Below are 17,304 nucleotides of genomic sequence, written 5' to 3' on the forward strand. Positions count from 1 at the left end.
ACAATGACATCAACAAGCCGCAGCCGCTCTCCGGTGTTTGATAGGCTAGCGTACTGGTCAGTCCCCCGATGTGGATTTTGAGATCAATGGCCACCACTACACCAAGGGGTACTACCTTGCCGATGGTATCTATCCACCTTGGGCTACACTCGTGAAGACAATCCGAAACCCCACCTCGCAGCAGGAGGCAAGGTTTGCCAAAGAGCAGGAGGCAGCCCGGAAAGATGTCGAGCGGGCGTTTGGCATCCTCCAAGCTCGTTGGGCTATCGTCGAGCACCCTCGCCGCAGCCCGGGATGTGCAAACTCGTGGGAGGTGATGACCGCTTGTGTAATCATGCATAACATGATTGTTTAGGTAGAGCGGGATGATTCACTCTTTGATAATGACTCGGGAAGGCCAAGGAGAGTTGGTTACTCCTCAAGGTGCTCCGGCATCATTCCAGGACATTCTTCATGCGCACCATGAAATTCGAGATCTAGCTATACACAACCAGCTTCGAGCTGATTTGGTCGAGCACATGTGGCAGCATGTAGGCAGCAATGCTGCAAACAACAATGATGAAGGACATCCTGAAGCCTAGAGCATTTGTATCGTTTTTTCATTTTATTTGAATAATACTTTATCCTTGATTACATGGACATACCATAGGGCATTTGAACTATTTTATATATTTTATATAATATGTTTTTGCGTTTTTCTAGTGAATTTACAAGATAAACATACCATAGGGCAACGCGACTCAAATCCCGCGCGTTGGGCGCAGCGCGCGACCCAAACGGACGCGCGGACGCGGGGCGACGTCCGCGCGTCCGCTCGGCCACGCAAACGGCCCAAAACGGACGGCCCAGCGCGTCCGTTTGGGTCGCCCGGTTGGAGATGCCCTAAGGAAAACAATACCCGACGATCCAGTTGAAGCAAGGCGAATAATCAGGCGATCTAAAGCTTTTACTGTGGTAAAAGGGGAGTTGTACAAACGAAGTATCTCGGGTGTGCTACAGAGATGTGTCACACCCGAAGAAGGAAGGATCATCCTGAAAGATGTACACGAAGGAATATGCGGGCATCACGCGAGCAGCCGAGCTATCGCGGCCAAAGTCTTCAGAGCAGGATTTTATTGGCTAACAGCAATTGAGGACGCGAAGGAAATAGTGCGAACTTGCGATGCGTGCCAAAGATTCACTGCCAAACCTCACTCGCCAGCAGCAGAACTTATGCCAATCCCATTGTCTTGGCCCTTTGATCAATGGGGTCTCGACATGGTGGGAAAACTACACAAAGCTTCGCCAGGAGGATATGAGTATATGCTCATTGCTGTCGACAAATTTACTAAATGGATAGAAGCAAAGCCGATAAATTCACCGGATGGCGCGTCGGCAATTAAGTTTGTGAAAAGCATCGTCTTTCGATTTGGAATCCCTCACAGCATCGTCACAGACAACGGCAGTAATTTTACATCCAAGGAGTTCAAAGCATATTGTGCAGAAGTGGGCATCAAACTGAGTTTCGCGTCTGTCGCACATCCACAGACCAATGGTCAAGTCGAGAAAGCTAATGTCATCATCTGCAACGGTATCAAGAAGCGTTTGTTGGGACCATTGGAAAAATCTCGGCATACTTGGCCAGAGGAGCTGCCAAGTGTGTTGTGGAGTATTCGAACAACACCAAATACGGCGACGCAGGAAACGCCGTTCTTTCTGGTCCATGGAGCCGAGGCAGTCCTGCCGATAGATATAGAACATGATTCTCCAAGAGTTACAGAATATGATGAAGAAACTTCGAGAAAAGCTTTGGAGGATGATGTCGGCGCACTTGATGAAGCTCGAGATGAAGTCCTATCATGAGTTGCCAAATATCAGCAGGACCTGAAAAACTACCACAGTCGACGATTACGACCGAGATCTTTCCAAGTTGGTGACTTGGTTTTGCGACTTAATCAGAAAAGTCATGAAAAACTCGAGTCACCGTGGCTTGGACCTTACATCGTTACAGAAGTAATCGAAGGAGGAGCATACAGAATCAAAGACAAGAAGACGGGGATTGCCGAGCCAAATCCTTGGAACGTGGCGCAGCTCAGGCGTTTTTACGCCTAAATGTCGAAATATAGTCTCCTTTGTAAACATACAATGTACTGAAACGCCCGCGAGTTTTCAGACGCACTCTTTTCCTTTTTCGGGGCACCGAGTGGGGCCGAGAAAGGTTTTTAATGAGGCGGGTTCGCGGTGCTGCAATATAATAAAGATAGTGGAATTATATATCTTCCTCGACAGGCTCGGGGGCTTCCCCCTAGACGATACAATATATATACACAGTGTCGACAAACACAACTCACAAAAAACATCTCGCCTTGGTATAAAGTACCTCGCCAAAATAAAAATATCGACAAATAGCGGTCAACATAAAGCTCGGGGGCTCGTACCCGCAAAAATAGTACACAGTATAATTTATTTTGCCTTGGGACAACCTCGCATTATAAAACAAAAAGCTGTCACCAATAAAACGCCCAGGGGCTTGGCGGTGAAAAAAAAAATATAGTGACTTTACAATACAGATCATATACACAAGATACAACTTTCGGAACAAGTTTATCTTCAAGGATTTCCCAATATATTGTCTATTGTCAATCGCTCATTATTTATAGCACGAGTGCTATGCTCAGCATAGCTGCCCTTCACGAAGAATTCAGAATCCATCCGAAGAAGTTCATCCATCATATCTTCGGCAACCGGGGTCACAACGTCGTCATATTTACTGAAGTTCTTCCTCCTCTTCGCCATCTTGGCTAAGCACTTTGGAACAACTTGACCCACATCTAACTTCGGGTAGCATATTTTTATCATGATCATAGCAAACCTTGCGCCAGCAGCTAATTGGGCTCGCACAAAGCCATGGATTCGAGGAGCATCCCGAAATTTATCCATTAAAGCAGGAAGAGTTTCTGGCATCTTATTGCGAGGAAACATGGTGCCATAGACTAGAGACAAAGTCCTCGTGCAGAAGTCGAGATAATCGCGAACCTGAAGCACACGATCTTGAAATCTGACGATCTGGCGAGTCCGTTCAGGCGTGCCCCAAAAATTTGAACCATGATCATGCGCAAGCCGAAGAAGTGCATTGGATCGAGCTTCGACACGTTCATCTTCAGTAGTAGCATCCAAAAAAGAACCTATTTTTTAAAGAGTCAGTGAGCAATGAGGAGACAAGCAAAAAAGGAAAAGAAAAAGCACGACAATGATAATGAAACACACCTGCCATGTCCAAGCTAGCATCTGGTCGACAGTTGGAGCATAAAAATTTCGCGGGATGTAGCTGCAGCAGCTTCAGCAACGGCGGAGTCCTTCTCAGAGATGGCATCTTGAGTTTGTTGGAGTGCAATCTTTTCCCTTTCAGAAGATTTACGAGATTGTTCCATGAGCATAAGTGATTGCTTCTTCGTGGACTGGAGCTGTTGTCGAAGTTCTTCCAAATCTTCCGCCGAACTCTTACTCGAAGAATTTTCAACAAATTCAACAGAGACAGGAGTTTTCTTCGAATGAGACGAAGGAAAAACCTCGGAAGGACCAGGAGTTGTCGGATAGTTGTCAAAAATTAACTGAAAACAGAAATTTCGACATCAATCATTGAGCAAAGATAGATTTCCATTCATTCTCATAATATATACATGTCTATTACAAAAGAAGGACCTCTAGAGAACTACTGGAGCAGTCATCACCAAGAACACTACGGCGACAATGCCAAAAGGGGGAGATAAACTAAAAAGGAAAAAGCAAAGTGGTCTACTTGACCTCCGGCTTTGAAGAACTCGGAGCAGGTGCTGGCTTATATCCCAGAGTGGCGAGGATCTTCTTCGAATTGGGCTTTGCCGCTTTAATTAGCGCTTGCCACTTCTTCATTTCAATCTTCCCCGTGTCGCCAACTTTCGACCAGTCGACTTGTTGTTGACTCTCTGCGATCAAAGCCATTGTACCTTCGACGCCAACCTTTAGTCCTTCTTGACGAAGTTGGAGTCCAAGGTCTTCTTTGCCAGTGAAGCACTGGGCAAGATCAATGAAAGTTGCAGGTTGCTCCTTTTTATGGAAGAAATAGGGGAAGAGCCGCGACAGGCCAGCTTGAGCTTCATCTAATCTGTTACGAGCTTCCGTCCCGTGAATTTCGAGGAGAGAAAGCGCATCGAGAAGCTCGTCATCCTCAGGATTTTCCAACTCGTATTCTTGGTGTGTTCTCCCTGCTTAGAGCATAAAAAAAGAGAAGGTTATCGAAAAGAAAAAGGAGGGAGACCAAAACACGACGTGAGAAAACAGCAAGGGTGTGAGGACTTACTAACAAAACGTCGACTCTGAGTTTCCAGTCGACTGAGGATCTCTTCTTCTCGAGCAGAATGCTGAGCTACATTTTCTTCTAAGGCCCTTTTTGCGTCGTCGAGTCTTTTTTGAAGATCTTCGACAGTTTTCGTGTGCGCACTTTCGCTTTGTTCTAACTCAATAGCGAGGGCGTCAGCATGTTTGTTGGCTTCTGCCAGTTTCTCTGCCAACATAAAGACAGCTAAGCATCGATAGTAACAGAAAAAACTCGACAAAGAAAGCTGGACAGAACAAGTAGGTACCTTCAAGTTCGCTGGCATAATCACGGTACCCGATAAATTGGGTACCGAAGCGGACGAGCTCTTTCACAAAAGGCTGGAGAGATTACAATGAAAAAAGGATCAATATAGGAAGAAGAAAAAGTTGACATCAAGGAGAAAAAGAAGGAAACTTCAAACAAAAAGTCAATACAGAACAATTTACCTCTTCCATCAAAGAACTCGAGGAACAACCAGCTAATATGGTTGGGTCCTTGGTTGTTTCCACCCTAGCTCTCTTCGGGGAAGGAGCTTGGGGGTTTTCAGCTGGTTTTGGATGCTCAAGGTTTTGCGGAGGAGGAGAAGTTTCGTCGCCATCAGGACGAGCTTCTGAAACAACTAAAGTACGAGACGTGCTCGTTCGAGCAGTCTCGTCAATAGGTGCATTTTCCTCTTCATCGTCACTGCCATAAATATAGCGACAAGATAAAATAGCAAGTTCAAAAACATCGACAAAGGGAACATACAGTAAATAGCAATTTCGAAGAACTTACGAGCTGACGAGTGCAGCACCGTAAAGATCCAAAGTTTCTTCCTCGGCATTGAGTGCAGTCTTTCCAGCACGGGAAGTATTAGCTTTGGAGGTGCCAGAGTCGATGGCTTCATCCCTTTTCCTTTTGCCCTTTGGAGAAGCAGCAGGGAGAGAAGAGCGTGTCGACGAAGAAACTTTTGCTTCAGTCTCTTTTTCAAGAGAAGCCGCGGAGTTATGGGAATCCCCGACTCCACTTTCAGGGCGAGAAGCACCCTGGGTGTCGTCGGTGACAACAGCCCGTTCTTCGACTTCCCCACCCTCGGGAAGGGGAGGAAGAGAAGATAGAACAAGGTGACCCTGTAGAAAATAAAGAAAATCGACAACAGTTATATTTCACTACAAGTAAAAATAGTCGCCACAAAAATAATTCGGGAAGAAGGTATAATAGCGGCGAAGAACAAAATACCTTGGGAAGAGGATTGGCGCGGCAAAATGGCGCAACCTTGCAAGAAGATGGAATGGTGTCCTTCTTGCTAAGCTTGGAGATTCTTCGGATTAGCTTCTCCAAATCTTTTGCAGAAAGATCCGTGGAGAGCCTCTCGACATCTTCATCACCAGCGTACATCCAAAGGGGATTTTTTTCGAGCTTGCAGAGGCTGCATTCTAATCCTAAAGAAGTAAGCTGTGATTTGGATACCCGAAAGCTCCTTGCCACGGGTACTCTGAAGTTCACGGATGCGAGTCATCAGCGCCTCTGTCGCCAATTTCTCTTCTTCGGAAGCTTCAGCATCCCAGGAGCGGCGGTGAAGAATTTTGGCCTTTCTGTCAAAAGGGGCGATGTTGTACTCTATCGAATCAGAGCCTTCCTCGTGCACATACAGCCACCTCTTGCGCCAGCCTTGGACAGAGTCAGGAAATTTGACGTCGAAATAATCGACGTCAGAAAGAACACAGATGACGACGCCGCCAATATTATAGGCGACACCGTGGGAGCCATTACGGCGGAGGCAGAAGATGCGTTTCCACGCAGCCCGAGTTAGGTTGGACTCCGAGAAAGCATTCGCACAATGTGATAAAGATCGACACGTGCAAGATGGAATTGGGTGTCAGCTGGTGAAGCTGAAGCCCATAAACAAAAAGAAGACCCCGGAGAAACTCGTGGATCGGAGGGGAAAGACCGCGGATAAGATGGTCAACAAAACTAACCCGGTACTCCATCGGAGGCTTTGGGTAGCTTTCCTCGTGGGGGAAGCGCAGTGCATCCTTTTCCTTGGTGAATCCCAACCTCTTCAGCAGGTTCATGTCTTGATTGGAGATCTTGGATCTCTCCCACTCCAGATCTTCGGTGGCCATTGGAGATTGTTGGAGCGCTGGAGTATGCGTATCGTGGGGAAGATGATTCCCACTCGAGGGGAGCAGAACAGCACAAGCTCGGAGGAGCGCGCGAGGCAATGAGCGCAATGGAAGATTTTTGGCAGAGGCGCAGATGGGCGGAGTGAGCGAAAGTGACAGAGGAAGAAGATGATGGAATTTACGGCGTAGATGGATTACACGTGGACAAGGGGTAAAAATGGCTTTTCACTGAGAAAAGAAACGACAGAGGGCACAGTACGTGCGCCAGAAAAAGTGGAGGACGTGTGTCCCCCACTTGCACGACGTGTCAATCAGATGGGGAATTTGGACCCACAAAGCAGTGAGAGGAGCGGTTTTCGCATGTTTCCAATACAGAAATCGTGGCTATCATCAGCAATGACGTCATCACGGTAAAAGAAAAGCTCGACTCTAAAGCTGGGAGAGATTATTGACAATGCAAGATTATTTCGAGAGCCTTTGATCAAATACAAAGTTTTTGCCCAAATGCTCGGGGGCTACTTTGGAAAAATAGAGAACTTTGAATATGGTAAGATAAATATAGCGAGAGCCTATGACCAAATGCAAGCATTTGTTCATAGCCTCGGGGGCTACTCCCATCGGGAGCGCTGGTCGCGCACCCGATAGATATAAAAATATCGAGAAGGATTATAAATATAGCGGCAGAGGATACTAATATGTGGAGCCTACACCCAAGCACAAGTTCTAGGCTGTAGCCTCGGGGGCTACTCCCATCGGGAACACTGTTCGCGTGCCCGATGAATTTTTATCAAAAGAAAGAAACAGAAGTGAGTATATTTCGAGTTACACAGATAACTCTACATATACTCCCATCGGGAAGACAAAATAAGTCATCAAATATGACTCGATAAAATGTGCTATTCCAACAGCCGAAAAGCACTCGACAATATATTCTCGGAGCGCTAAAAGTCACGACATAAATCTCTCGAATGCCGCAAAACTTTGCGAAGGTAAGACCCCGGATCCGTTCGAGCGGCGTGGCACCGTCTCTCGACGGCGGATTGCTACTTTTTTCCGTATCAATAGATGCGAAGAAAAATCCTAACGGACGCGTTAGGTACCCGATAAAATATGACCGGGACTCGACGGAATGGTAAGACCTTAAGCGGCACTCGTCGAAGTTTACACCAGTATCCCGAGATCATGTCCAGGGACGTGATCTTGAAGTAGGTTTTTGCGGATTGCCACTAGAGCATTTAACTAGTACCTGATCCGTCAGATGAACTAGCCCCAACTACCATTATCCCTGTACAATATAGTATTTGCATATTGAAAGATTATGTAATGAGTAAAATTGGAGATTTTCCCTGATTCTTCGATTCAAGAAAAATCTCGGGGGCTACTGACATAGGCATCCCCAATGGGCCTGCCAAAGATGGTACCCGGGGTTTACTAAGGCCCAGGACTCGAAGAATAAGAAGACTCGAAGCTCATTTAGTGTTAAGGAAAGATAGATTGTATTAGGAAAGATAGAGATTTGTAATCTTACGGGTTGGGTACGAAACCCTCCCGAACTCTGTAACTTATGTATTACGAAACCCTCGGCTCCACCCTCTATATAAGGGGGAGTCGAGGGACAAAGAGAGGATTGAATCTACCTAGTTTTCATAATCGTCGAGTACTTTTTCGGCTGAAACCTTCGAGATCTACTTGCCCTCTACTTCTAGCAAAACCCTAGTCTACAATCTGTAGGCATTGACAAGTTAATCCTTTGTCAATTGGTGACACCATCATATAGATTGGTGAAGACCTTTCCGATGGCAGCAGATTTGTCGATGAAGTTGAAGCTGTCGATGCTGTCAGAATCGCTGCTTATAAAGGAGTCCGCAGACGACTCGAAAGATGTGTCGCTGAAGATCTTGACGAGCTTTCCGTTCGCCTTGGTGTCGACGAGGCGTGGTGACGAAAACTCCTCGTCAGTCGACGAAAAGTCAGAATCGACCGCTGAAAATTCCGACGAGATCGGAACTTCTAGACGGTAGGATCCTTACTTGTTGACGCCAAATCGGAATTCTCCGAATGTCATGACGATGGGCTCCTCCAGATAGGCACATGCATCCACACGGGAGGGCGGGTGAGGAATAAAATTTACTAGATCAGTTTTTCCCTGGTTACCTCGATCCATCGCATTGCTCGCCACCGACGAAGTCGACGATTCTGGACGTGCCATCGAGATCAGCTCTTTGCAACCTCTAATTCCCACAGACGGCGCCAATTGACAAAGTATTAATTTGTCAATGCCTACAGATTGTAGACTAGGGTTTTGCTAGAAGTAGAGGGCAAGTAGATCTCGAAGGTTTCAGCCGAAAAGTATTCGACGATTGTAAAACTAGGGTTATGTTGACAGTAGATTCGATCCTTTTTCGTCCCTCGACTCTCCCTTATATAGAGGGTGGAGCCGAGGGTTTCGTAATACACAAGTTACGGAGTTCGGGAGGGTTTCGTACCCAACCCGTAAGATTACAAATCTCTATCTTTCCTAATACAAACTATCTTTCCTTAACACTAAATGGGCTTCCAAGTCTTCTTATTCTTCGAGTCCTGGGCCTTTAGTAAACCCCGGGTACCATCTTTGGCAGGCCCATTGGGGATGCCTATGTCACTCATCCTAGACAAATTTGTCTGTTTTCTTCAGTAGCTTGTACAGAGGTAGGGCTTTCTCGCCAAGACGGCTAACAAATCTACTGATTGCCGCAACACAACCAGTTAATCGTTGCACGTCTTTGAGACAAGTTGGCCTCTTGATGTTCAGGATAGCCTTGATTTTTTCCGGGTTAACTTCAATGCCTCTATGAGAAACAATGAAGCCAAGGAGTTTTCCTGCTGGTACGCCAAAGACGCACTTTAGCGGATTTAACATCATCTTGTACCGTCGGAGATTATCGAAGGTTTCCTTAAGGTCGCTGAGCAAGTCGGATCCTTTCTAGGTCATGACCGCGATGTCGTCGACGTAAGCGTGCACGTTCCGGCCAATCTGGTCCTTGAGGCACCGCTGCATCGTACGTTGGTATGTGGCACCTGCGTTTTTCAAGCCAAAAGGCATGGTAACATAACAAGATGTGCCAAAGGGTGTGATGAAAGAGGTCGCCTTTTGGTCGACTCCTTCATCCGGATCCGATGATACCCGGAATATGCGTCAAGAAAACACGAAGTTCCGCCCCTGCCGTCGAATCAATGACTTGGTCAATGCGCGGCAAAGGGAACGGATCCTTCGGACAGATGCTTATTCAAGCCGGAGTAATCGATGCACATTCTTAGTATTTCAAGCATCTTTTTTGGGTACAAGGACGGGGTTTGCGACCCAATCAGTATGGATAACTTCTACTACAAAACCTGCCTCTAGTAACTTTGCTAATTCCATTCCTATGGCGCGGCGCTTCTTATCTCCAAAGCGTCGTATAGCTTGCTTCACCGGTTTTGCACCCGGATTTATGTTGAGGTAGTGCTCCGCGAGTTCCCTTGGTACTCCGGACATGTCGAAGGTTGCCATGCGAAGATATCCATGTTAGCTCTGAGGAACTCGACGAGCGCGCTTTCCTATTTGGGGTCCATGTTGGCTCCGACTGAAACCTGCTTGGAGCTGTCACCTTCAACGAGGTCATGCTTCTTGGTTTCTATCGCGGCCTTGAACGAGGTCTTCTGTTCGTAGATCTGCTTCTTGGTGGTCTCGCATCTCGCTCGGATCCACCGCGGCTCGTAGCCTTGCAGCTCTTCTCCGGATATGACGGATTCTCGCAAAGGCGGCTTCGCCCTCCTCGCAGTCCCTTGCTTTTTTGTAGTCTCCGGACACGGTAATCATACCGTTAGGGCCCGGAATCTTGAGCTTGTTGTAGATGTAGCATGCCCTAGCGTGGAACTTGTGGTAGGTGGGCCTGCCGAAGATTACGTGGTAGGAGCTCTTGAAGGGCAGTACTTCAAAAGTGATCATCTCTTTGCGGTAGTTGTTAACATCGCCGAAGGCCACAGGAAGTTTGATGCTGCCCAGGGAGTTTGCCTTCTTACCCGGAACCACACCATGAAATTCAGTGGTGCTGTGCTTGAGCTGTTCCTTGGGGAGGTTCATCTTCTCCAGAGTCTCCAGGTACATGATGTTCAGGCTAGCTCCGCCATCCATAAGGCACTTGGAGAAGTCATACCCGTCTATGCGGGGACTTACAACCAGAGCGTAGCACTCTTTGGGGATGACGGCCGGGTGATTGATGTCTACGTTCCCCCTCCTTTCCTGTAGACAGTGTTGGGCCTCCAAGTGCAGAGGTTTGTAGAACAGCAGCAAGTTTCCCTTAAGTGGATTACCCAAGGTTTATCGAACTCAGGGAGGAAGAGGTCAAAGATATCCCTCTCATGCAACCCTGCAACCACAAAGCAAGAAGTCTCTTGTGTCCCCAACACACCTAATAGGTGCACTAGTTCGGCGAAGAGATAGTGAAATACAGGTGGTATGAATATATATGAGCAGTAGAGCAACGGTGCCGTGAAAATAGCTTGTCGGCGTGTAGTTGATGGTGGTAGTATTGCAGCAGAGTAGTAACACGAGTAAAACAAGAAACAAGCAAGTAGTAACGCAAGCAGTATTTAGGAACAAGGCCTAGGGATTACACTTTCACTAGTGGACACTCTCAACATTGATCACATAACAGTAATAGATAAATGCATACTCTACACTTTTGTTGGATGATGAACACATTGCGTAGGATTACACGAACCCTCAATGCCGGAGTTAACAAGCTCCACAATAATGCTCATGTTTAAGTAACCTTAAGTGTAAGATAGATCAAAACGACTAAACCAAGTACTAGCATAGCATGCACACCGTCACCTTCATGCATATGTAGGAGGAATAGATCACATCAATATTATCATAGCAATAGTTAACTTCGCAATCTACAAGAGATCATGATCATAGCATAAACCAAGTACTAACACGGTGCACGCACCGTCACCTTTGCACACATGCAGGAGGAATAAAACTACTTTAATAACACATCACTAGAGTAGCACATAGATAAATTGTGATACGATGCACATTGCAATCATCAAGAGATATAAATAAGCACTTCACTACGCTCTTCAACAGTGAATAAGTACTTCGTGAAATATAGCCTAAGAGACCCACACGGTGCACACACTGTCACCTTTACACACGTGGGACAAGGAGTCTCCGGAGATCACATAAGTAAAACCCACTTGACTAGCATAATGACATCTAGATTACAAGCATCATCATATGAATCTCAATCATGTAAGGCAGCTCATGAGATTATTGTATTGAACTACATAGGAGAGAGATGAACCACATAGCTACCGGTACAGCCCCGAGCCTCGATGGAGAACTACTCCCTCCTCATGGGAGCAGCAGCGGTGATGAAGATGGCGGTGGAGATGGCAGCGGTGTTGATGGAGAAGCCTTCCGGGGGCACTTCCCCGCTCCGGCGGGTGCCGGAACAGAGACTCCTGTCCCCTGCATCTTGGCTTCGCGATGGCGGCGGCTCCGGAACTTTTCTCGTATCGTGGCCTTCTCCGTAAGGGTTTTCGATGCGAGGGGCTTTAAATAGGCGAAGAGGCGGCGCGAGAGGGTCAACGAGGCGACCACACCATAGGGTGGCGCGGGCCCAGCCCTGGCCGCGCCACCATGTCATCTCGGGCCCACAGGCCCCCTCCGGCGGCTCTCGGGTGTTCCGGATGCTTCCGGGCAAAATAGGAACCCGGGCGTTGATTTCGTCCAATTCCGAGAATATTTCGTTACTAGGATTTCTGAAACCAAAAACAGCAGTAAAACGAGAACCGGCACTTCGGCATCTTGTTAATAGGTTAGTTCCGTAAAATGCATAAATATGACATATAATGTGTATAAAACATGTAGATAACATCAATAATGTGGCATGGAACATAAGAAATTATCGATACGTTGGAGACGTATCAGCATCCCCAAGCTTAGTTCTGCTCGTCCCGAGCAGGTAAAACGATAACAAAGATAATTTCTTAAGTGACATGCCATCATAAACTTGATCATATATTTGTAAAGCATATGTAATGAATGCAGCGATCAAAGCAAAGGTAATGACATGAGTAAACAAGTGAATCATATGACAAAGACTTTTCATGAATAGTACTTCAAGACAAGCATCAATAAGTCTTGCATAAGAGTTAACTCATAAAGCAATAATTTAAAGTATAGACATTGAAGCAACACAATGGAAGATTAAGTTTCAGCGGTTGCTTTCAACTTGTAACATGTATATCTCATGGATATTGTCAACATAAAGTAATATAACAAGTGCAATATGCAAGTATGTAGGAATCAATGCACAGTTCACACAAGTGTTTGCTTCTTAAGGTGGAGGGAGATAGGTAAACTGACTCAACAATAAAAGTAAAAGAATGGTCCTTCAAAGAGGAAAGCATCGATTGCTGTATTTGTGCTAGAGCTTTTATTTTGAAAACATATAGAGAGCATAAAAATAAAGTTTTGAGAGGTGTTTGTTGTTGTCAACGAATGGTAGTGGGCACTCTAACTACCTCATCAACCAGACTTTCAAGAGCGGCTCCCATGAAGGACGTTATCTCTACCAAGCAAGGTAGATCATCCCTCTTCTCTTTTGTTTACACATGTACTTTAGTTTAGTTTTTCTTTATTTATGGATGACACTCCTCCCAACCTTTTGCTTACACAAGCCATGGCTAACCGAATCCTCGGGTGCCTTCCATCATTCACATACCATGGAGGAGTGTCTATTTGCAAAATTAAGTTGCTTACTGATGAATCGGAGCAAAACATGTGAAGAGAATTATTAATGCAAGTTAATTAATTGAGGCTGGGAACCTCATTGCCAGCTCTTTTTGCAAAATTATTGGATAAGCGGATGAAGCCACTAGTCCATTGTGAAAGTCTGTCAGAAGTAAATGACAAGATTGAAAGATAAAACACCACATACTTCCTCATGAGCTATAAAACATTGACACAAATAAGAGGTAATAACTTTTGAATTGTTTAAAGATAGCACTCAAGCAATTTACTTTGGAATGGCGGAGAAATACCATGTAGTAGGTAGGTATGGTGGACACTAATGGCATAGTAGTTGGCTCAAGGATTTTGGATGCATGAGAAGTATTCCCTCTCGATACAAGGTTTAGGCTAGCAAGGTTTATTTGAAGCAAACACAAGTATAAACGGTACAGCAAGAATCACATAAAAGACATATTGTAAACATTATAAGACTCTACACCGTCTTCCGTGTTGTTCAAACTCAATACTAGAAATTATCTAGACCTTAGAGAGACCAATTATGCAAACCAAATTTTAGCAAGCTCTATGTATTTCTTCACTAATAGGTGCAAAGTATATGATGCAAGAGCTTAAACATGAGCACAACAATTGCCAAGTATCACATTATCCAATACATTTTACCAATTACTACATGTAGCATTTTCCAATTCCAACCATATAACAATTTAACGAAGAAGAAACTTCGCCATGAACATTATGAGTAAAGCCTAAGAACACATGTGTTCATACGAACCAGCGGAGCGTGTCTCTCTCCCACACAAGGATGAACTTATTCAGAGAACTAAGATAACAAAACAAAAACAAAAATAAAAGCACACAGACGCTCCAAGTAAAATACATAGGATGTGACCGAATAAAAATATAGTTTCACTAGAAGAAACCCGATAAGTTGTCGATGAAGAAGGGGATGCCTTGGGCATCCCCAAGCTTAGATGCTTGAGTCTTCTTAAAATATGCAGGGATGAACCACCGGGGCATCCCCAAGCTTAGACCTTTCACTCTTCTCGATCACATTATATCACCCTCTTCTATTGACCCTTGAAAACTTCCTTCACACCAAACTTCAAGCAAACTCATTAGAGGGTTAGTGCATAATCAAAATTCACATGTTCAGAGGTGACACAATCATTCTTAACACTTCTGAACATTGCACAAAACTTCTGAAAGTTAATGGAACAAAGAAACTCATTCAACTTAACAAAAGCGGCAATGCGAAATAAAAGGCAGAATCTGTCAAAAACAGAACAGTCCGTAAAGACGAATTTTAAGATGGCACCAGACTTGCTCAAATGGAAAAACTCAAAACTAATGAAAGTTGCGTACATATTTGAGGATCACGCTCGTAAATTGGCAGATTTTTTCGAATTTTCTACAGAGAACTGTGCCCAGATTCGTGACAGACAGCAATGCTGTTTCTGCGCAGCGATCCCAAATATAACATCAACTTTAACATAGAAACTTTACTTGGCTCAAAAACTTGATAAGGAGAGGTTGCTACAGTAGTAAACAACTTCCAAGACTCAACAAAACAAAAATTGCTGTAGTAAAATAACACATGGGTTATCTCCCAAGAAGTTCTTTCTTTATAGCCATTAAGATGGGCTCAGCAGTTTTAATGATGCACTCGCAAGAAATAGTATTTGGAGCAAAAGAGAGCATCAAGAGGCAAATTCAAAACACATTTAAGTCTAACATGCTTCCTATGCATAAGAATCTTGTAAATAAACAAGTTCATGAAGAGCAAAGTAACAAGCATAGGAAGATAAAACAAGTGTAGCTTCAAAAATTTCAGCACATAGAAAGGTGTTTTAGTAACATGAAAATTTTTACAACCATATTTTCCTCTCTCATAATAACTTTCAGTAGCAACATGAGCAAACTCAACAATATAACTATCACATAAAGCATTCTTATCATGAGTCTCATGCATAAAATAATTACTACTCCCAACATAAGCATAGTCATTCTTATTAATTGTAGTGGGAGCAAATTCAACAAAGTGGCTATCAAATATAGGAGGTATATTGTAATCATAATCAAATTTATCCTCCATAACAGGTGGTAACAAAAGACTACTATCATTATAATCATCATAAATAGGAGGCAAAGTATCATCAAAGTAAATTTTCTCCTCAATGCTTGGGGGACTAAAAATATCATGCTCATCAAAGCTAGCTTCCCCAAGCTTAGAATTTTCCATAGCATTAGCAACAATGGTGTTCAAAGCATTCATAGTAATAACATTCCCATTAGCATGCATATAAAGTTCCATGGGTTTCTTAATTCTTTCTTCAAACACATCATGTCCTAATTCAAGATAAAGTTCATAAAGATCTCTCATATTTTTGTTGTTTTCTATTATGCCTAACTAGTGTAAAGAAGAAACCAAATGTCGCAATTGCAGAGTCTAAAGGAAATAGCTTTGAGTACTTACAACGGCGCCGGAAAATAGCTTAGTAGCCGAGGTCCGGAGTGTGAGTACCTTTTACCTTTCCTCCCCGGCAACGGCGCCAGAAAAGTGCTTGATGTCTACGTTCCCCCTCCTTTCCTGTAGACAGTGTTGGGCCTCCAAGTGCGAGGTTTGTAGAACAGCAGCAAGTTTCCCTTAAGTGGATTACCCAAGGTTTATCGAACTCGGGGAGGAAGAGGTCAAAGATATCCCTCTCATGCAACCCCGCAACCACAAAGCAAGAAGTCTCTTGTGTCCCCAACACACCTAATAGGTGCACTAGTTCGGCGAAGAGATAGTGAAATACAGGTGGTATGAATATATATGAGCAGTAGCAACGGTGCCGTAAAATAGCTTGTCGGCGTGTAGTTGATGGTGGTAGTATTGCAGCAAGTAGTAACACAAGTAAAACAAGTAAACAAGCAAGTAGTAACTCGCAGCAGTATTTAGGAACAAGGCCTAGGGATTACACTTTTACTAGTGGACACTCTCAACATTGATCACATAACAGAATAGATAAATGCATACTCTACACTTTTGTTGGATGATGAACACATTGCGTAGGATTACACGAACCCTCAATGCCGGAGTTAACAAGCTCCACAATAATGCTCATGTTTAAGTAACCTTAAGTGTAAGATAGATCAAAACGACTAAACCAAGTACTAGCATAGCATGCACACTCGTCACCTTCATGCATATGTAGGAGGAATAGATCACATCAATATTATCATAGCAATAGTTAACTTCGCAATCTACAAGAGATCATGATCATAGCATAAACCAAGTACTAACACGGTGCACGCACTCGTCACCTTTGCACACATGCAGGAGGAATAAAACTACTTTAATAACACATCACTAGAGTAGCACATAGATAAATTGTGATACGATGCACATTGCAATCATCAAGAGATATAAATAAGCACTTCACTACGCTCTTCAACAGTGAATAAGTACTTCGTGAAATATAGCCTAAGAGACCCACACGGTGCACACACCTGTCACCTTTACACACGTGGGACAAGGAGTCTCCGGAGATCACATAAGTAAAACCCACTTGACTAGCATAATGACATCTAGATTACAAGCATCATCATATGAATCTCAATCATGTAAGGCAGCTCATGAGATTATTGTATTGAACTACATAGGAGAGAGATGAACCACATAGCTACCGGTACAGCCCCGAGCCTCGATGGAGAACTACTCCCTCCTCATGGGAGCAGCAGCGGTGATGAAGATGGCGGTGGAGATGGCAGCGGTGTTGATGGAGAAGCCTTCCGGGGCACTTCCCCGCTCCGGCAGGGTGCCGGAACAGAGACTCCCGTCCCCGGCATCTTGGCTTCGCGATGGCGGCGGCTCCGGAACTTTTCTCGTATCGTGGCCTTCTCCGTAAGGGTTTTCGATGCGGGGCTTTAAATAGGCGAAGAGGCGGCGCGAGAGGGTCAACGAGGCGACCACACCATAGGGTGGCGCGGGCCCAGCCCCGGCCGCGCCACCATGTCATCTCGGGGCCCACAGGCCCCTCTCGGCGGCTCTCGGGTGTTCTGGATGCTTCCGGGCAAAATAGGAACCCGGGCGTTGATTT

The sequence above is a fragment of the Lolium rigidum genome, chromosome 1 (genome assembly GCF_022539505.1).
Source record: "Lolium rigidum isolate FL_2022 chromosome 1, APGP_CSIRO_Lrig_0.1, whole genome shotgun sequence".
NCBI lineage: Eukaryota > Viridiplantae > Streptophyta > Magnoliopsida > Poales > Poaceae > Lolium > Lolium rigidum.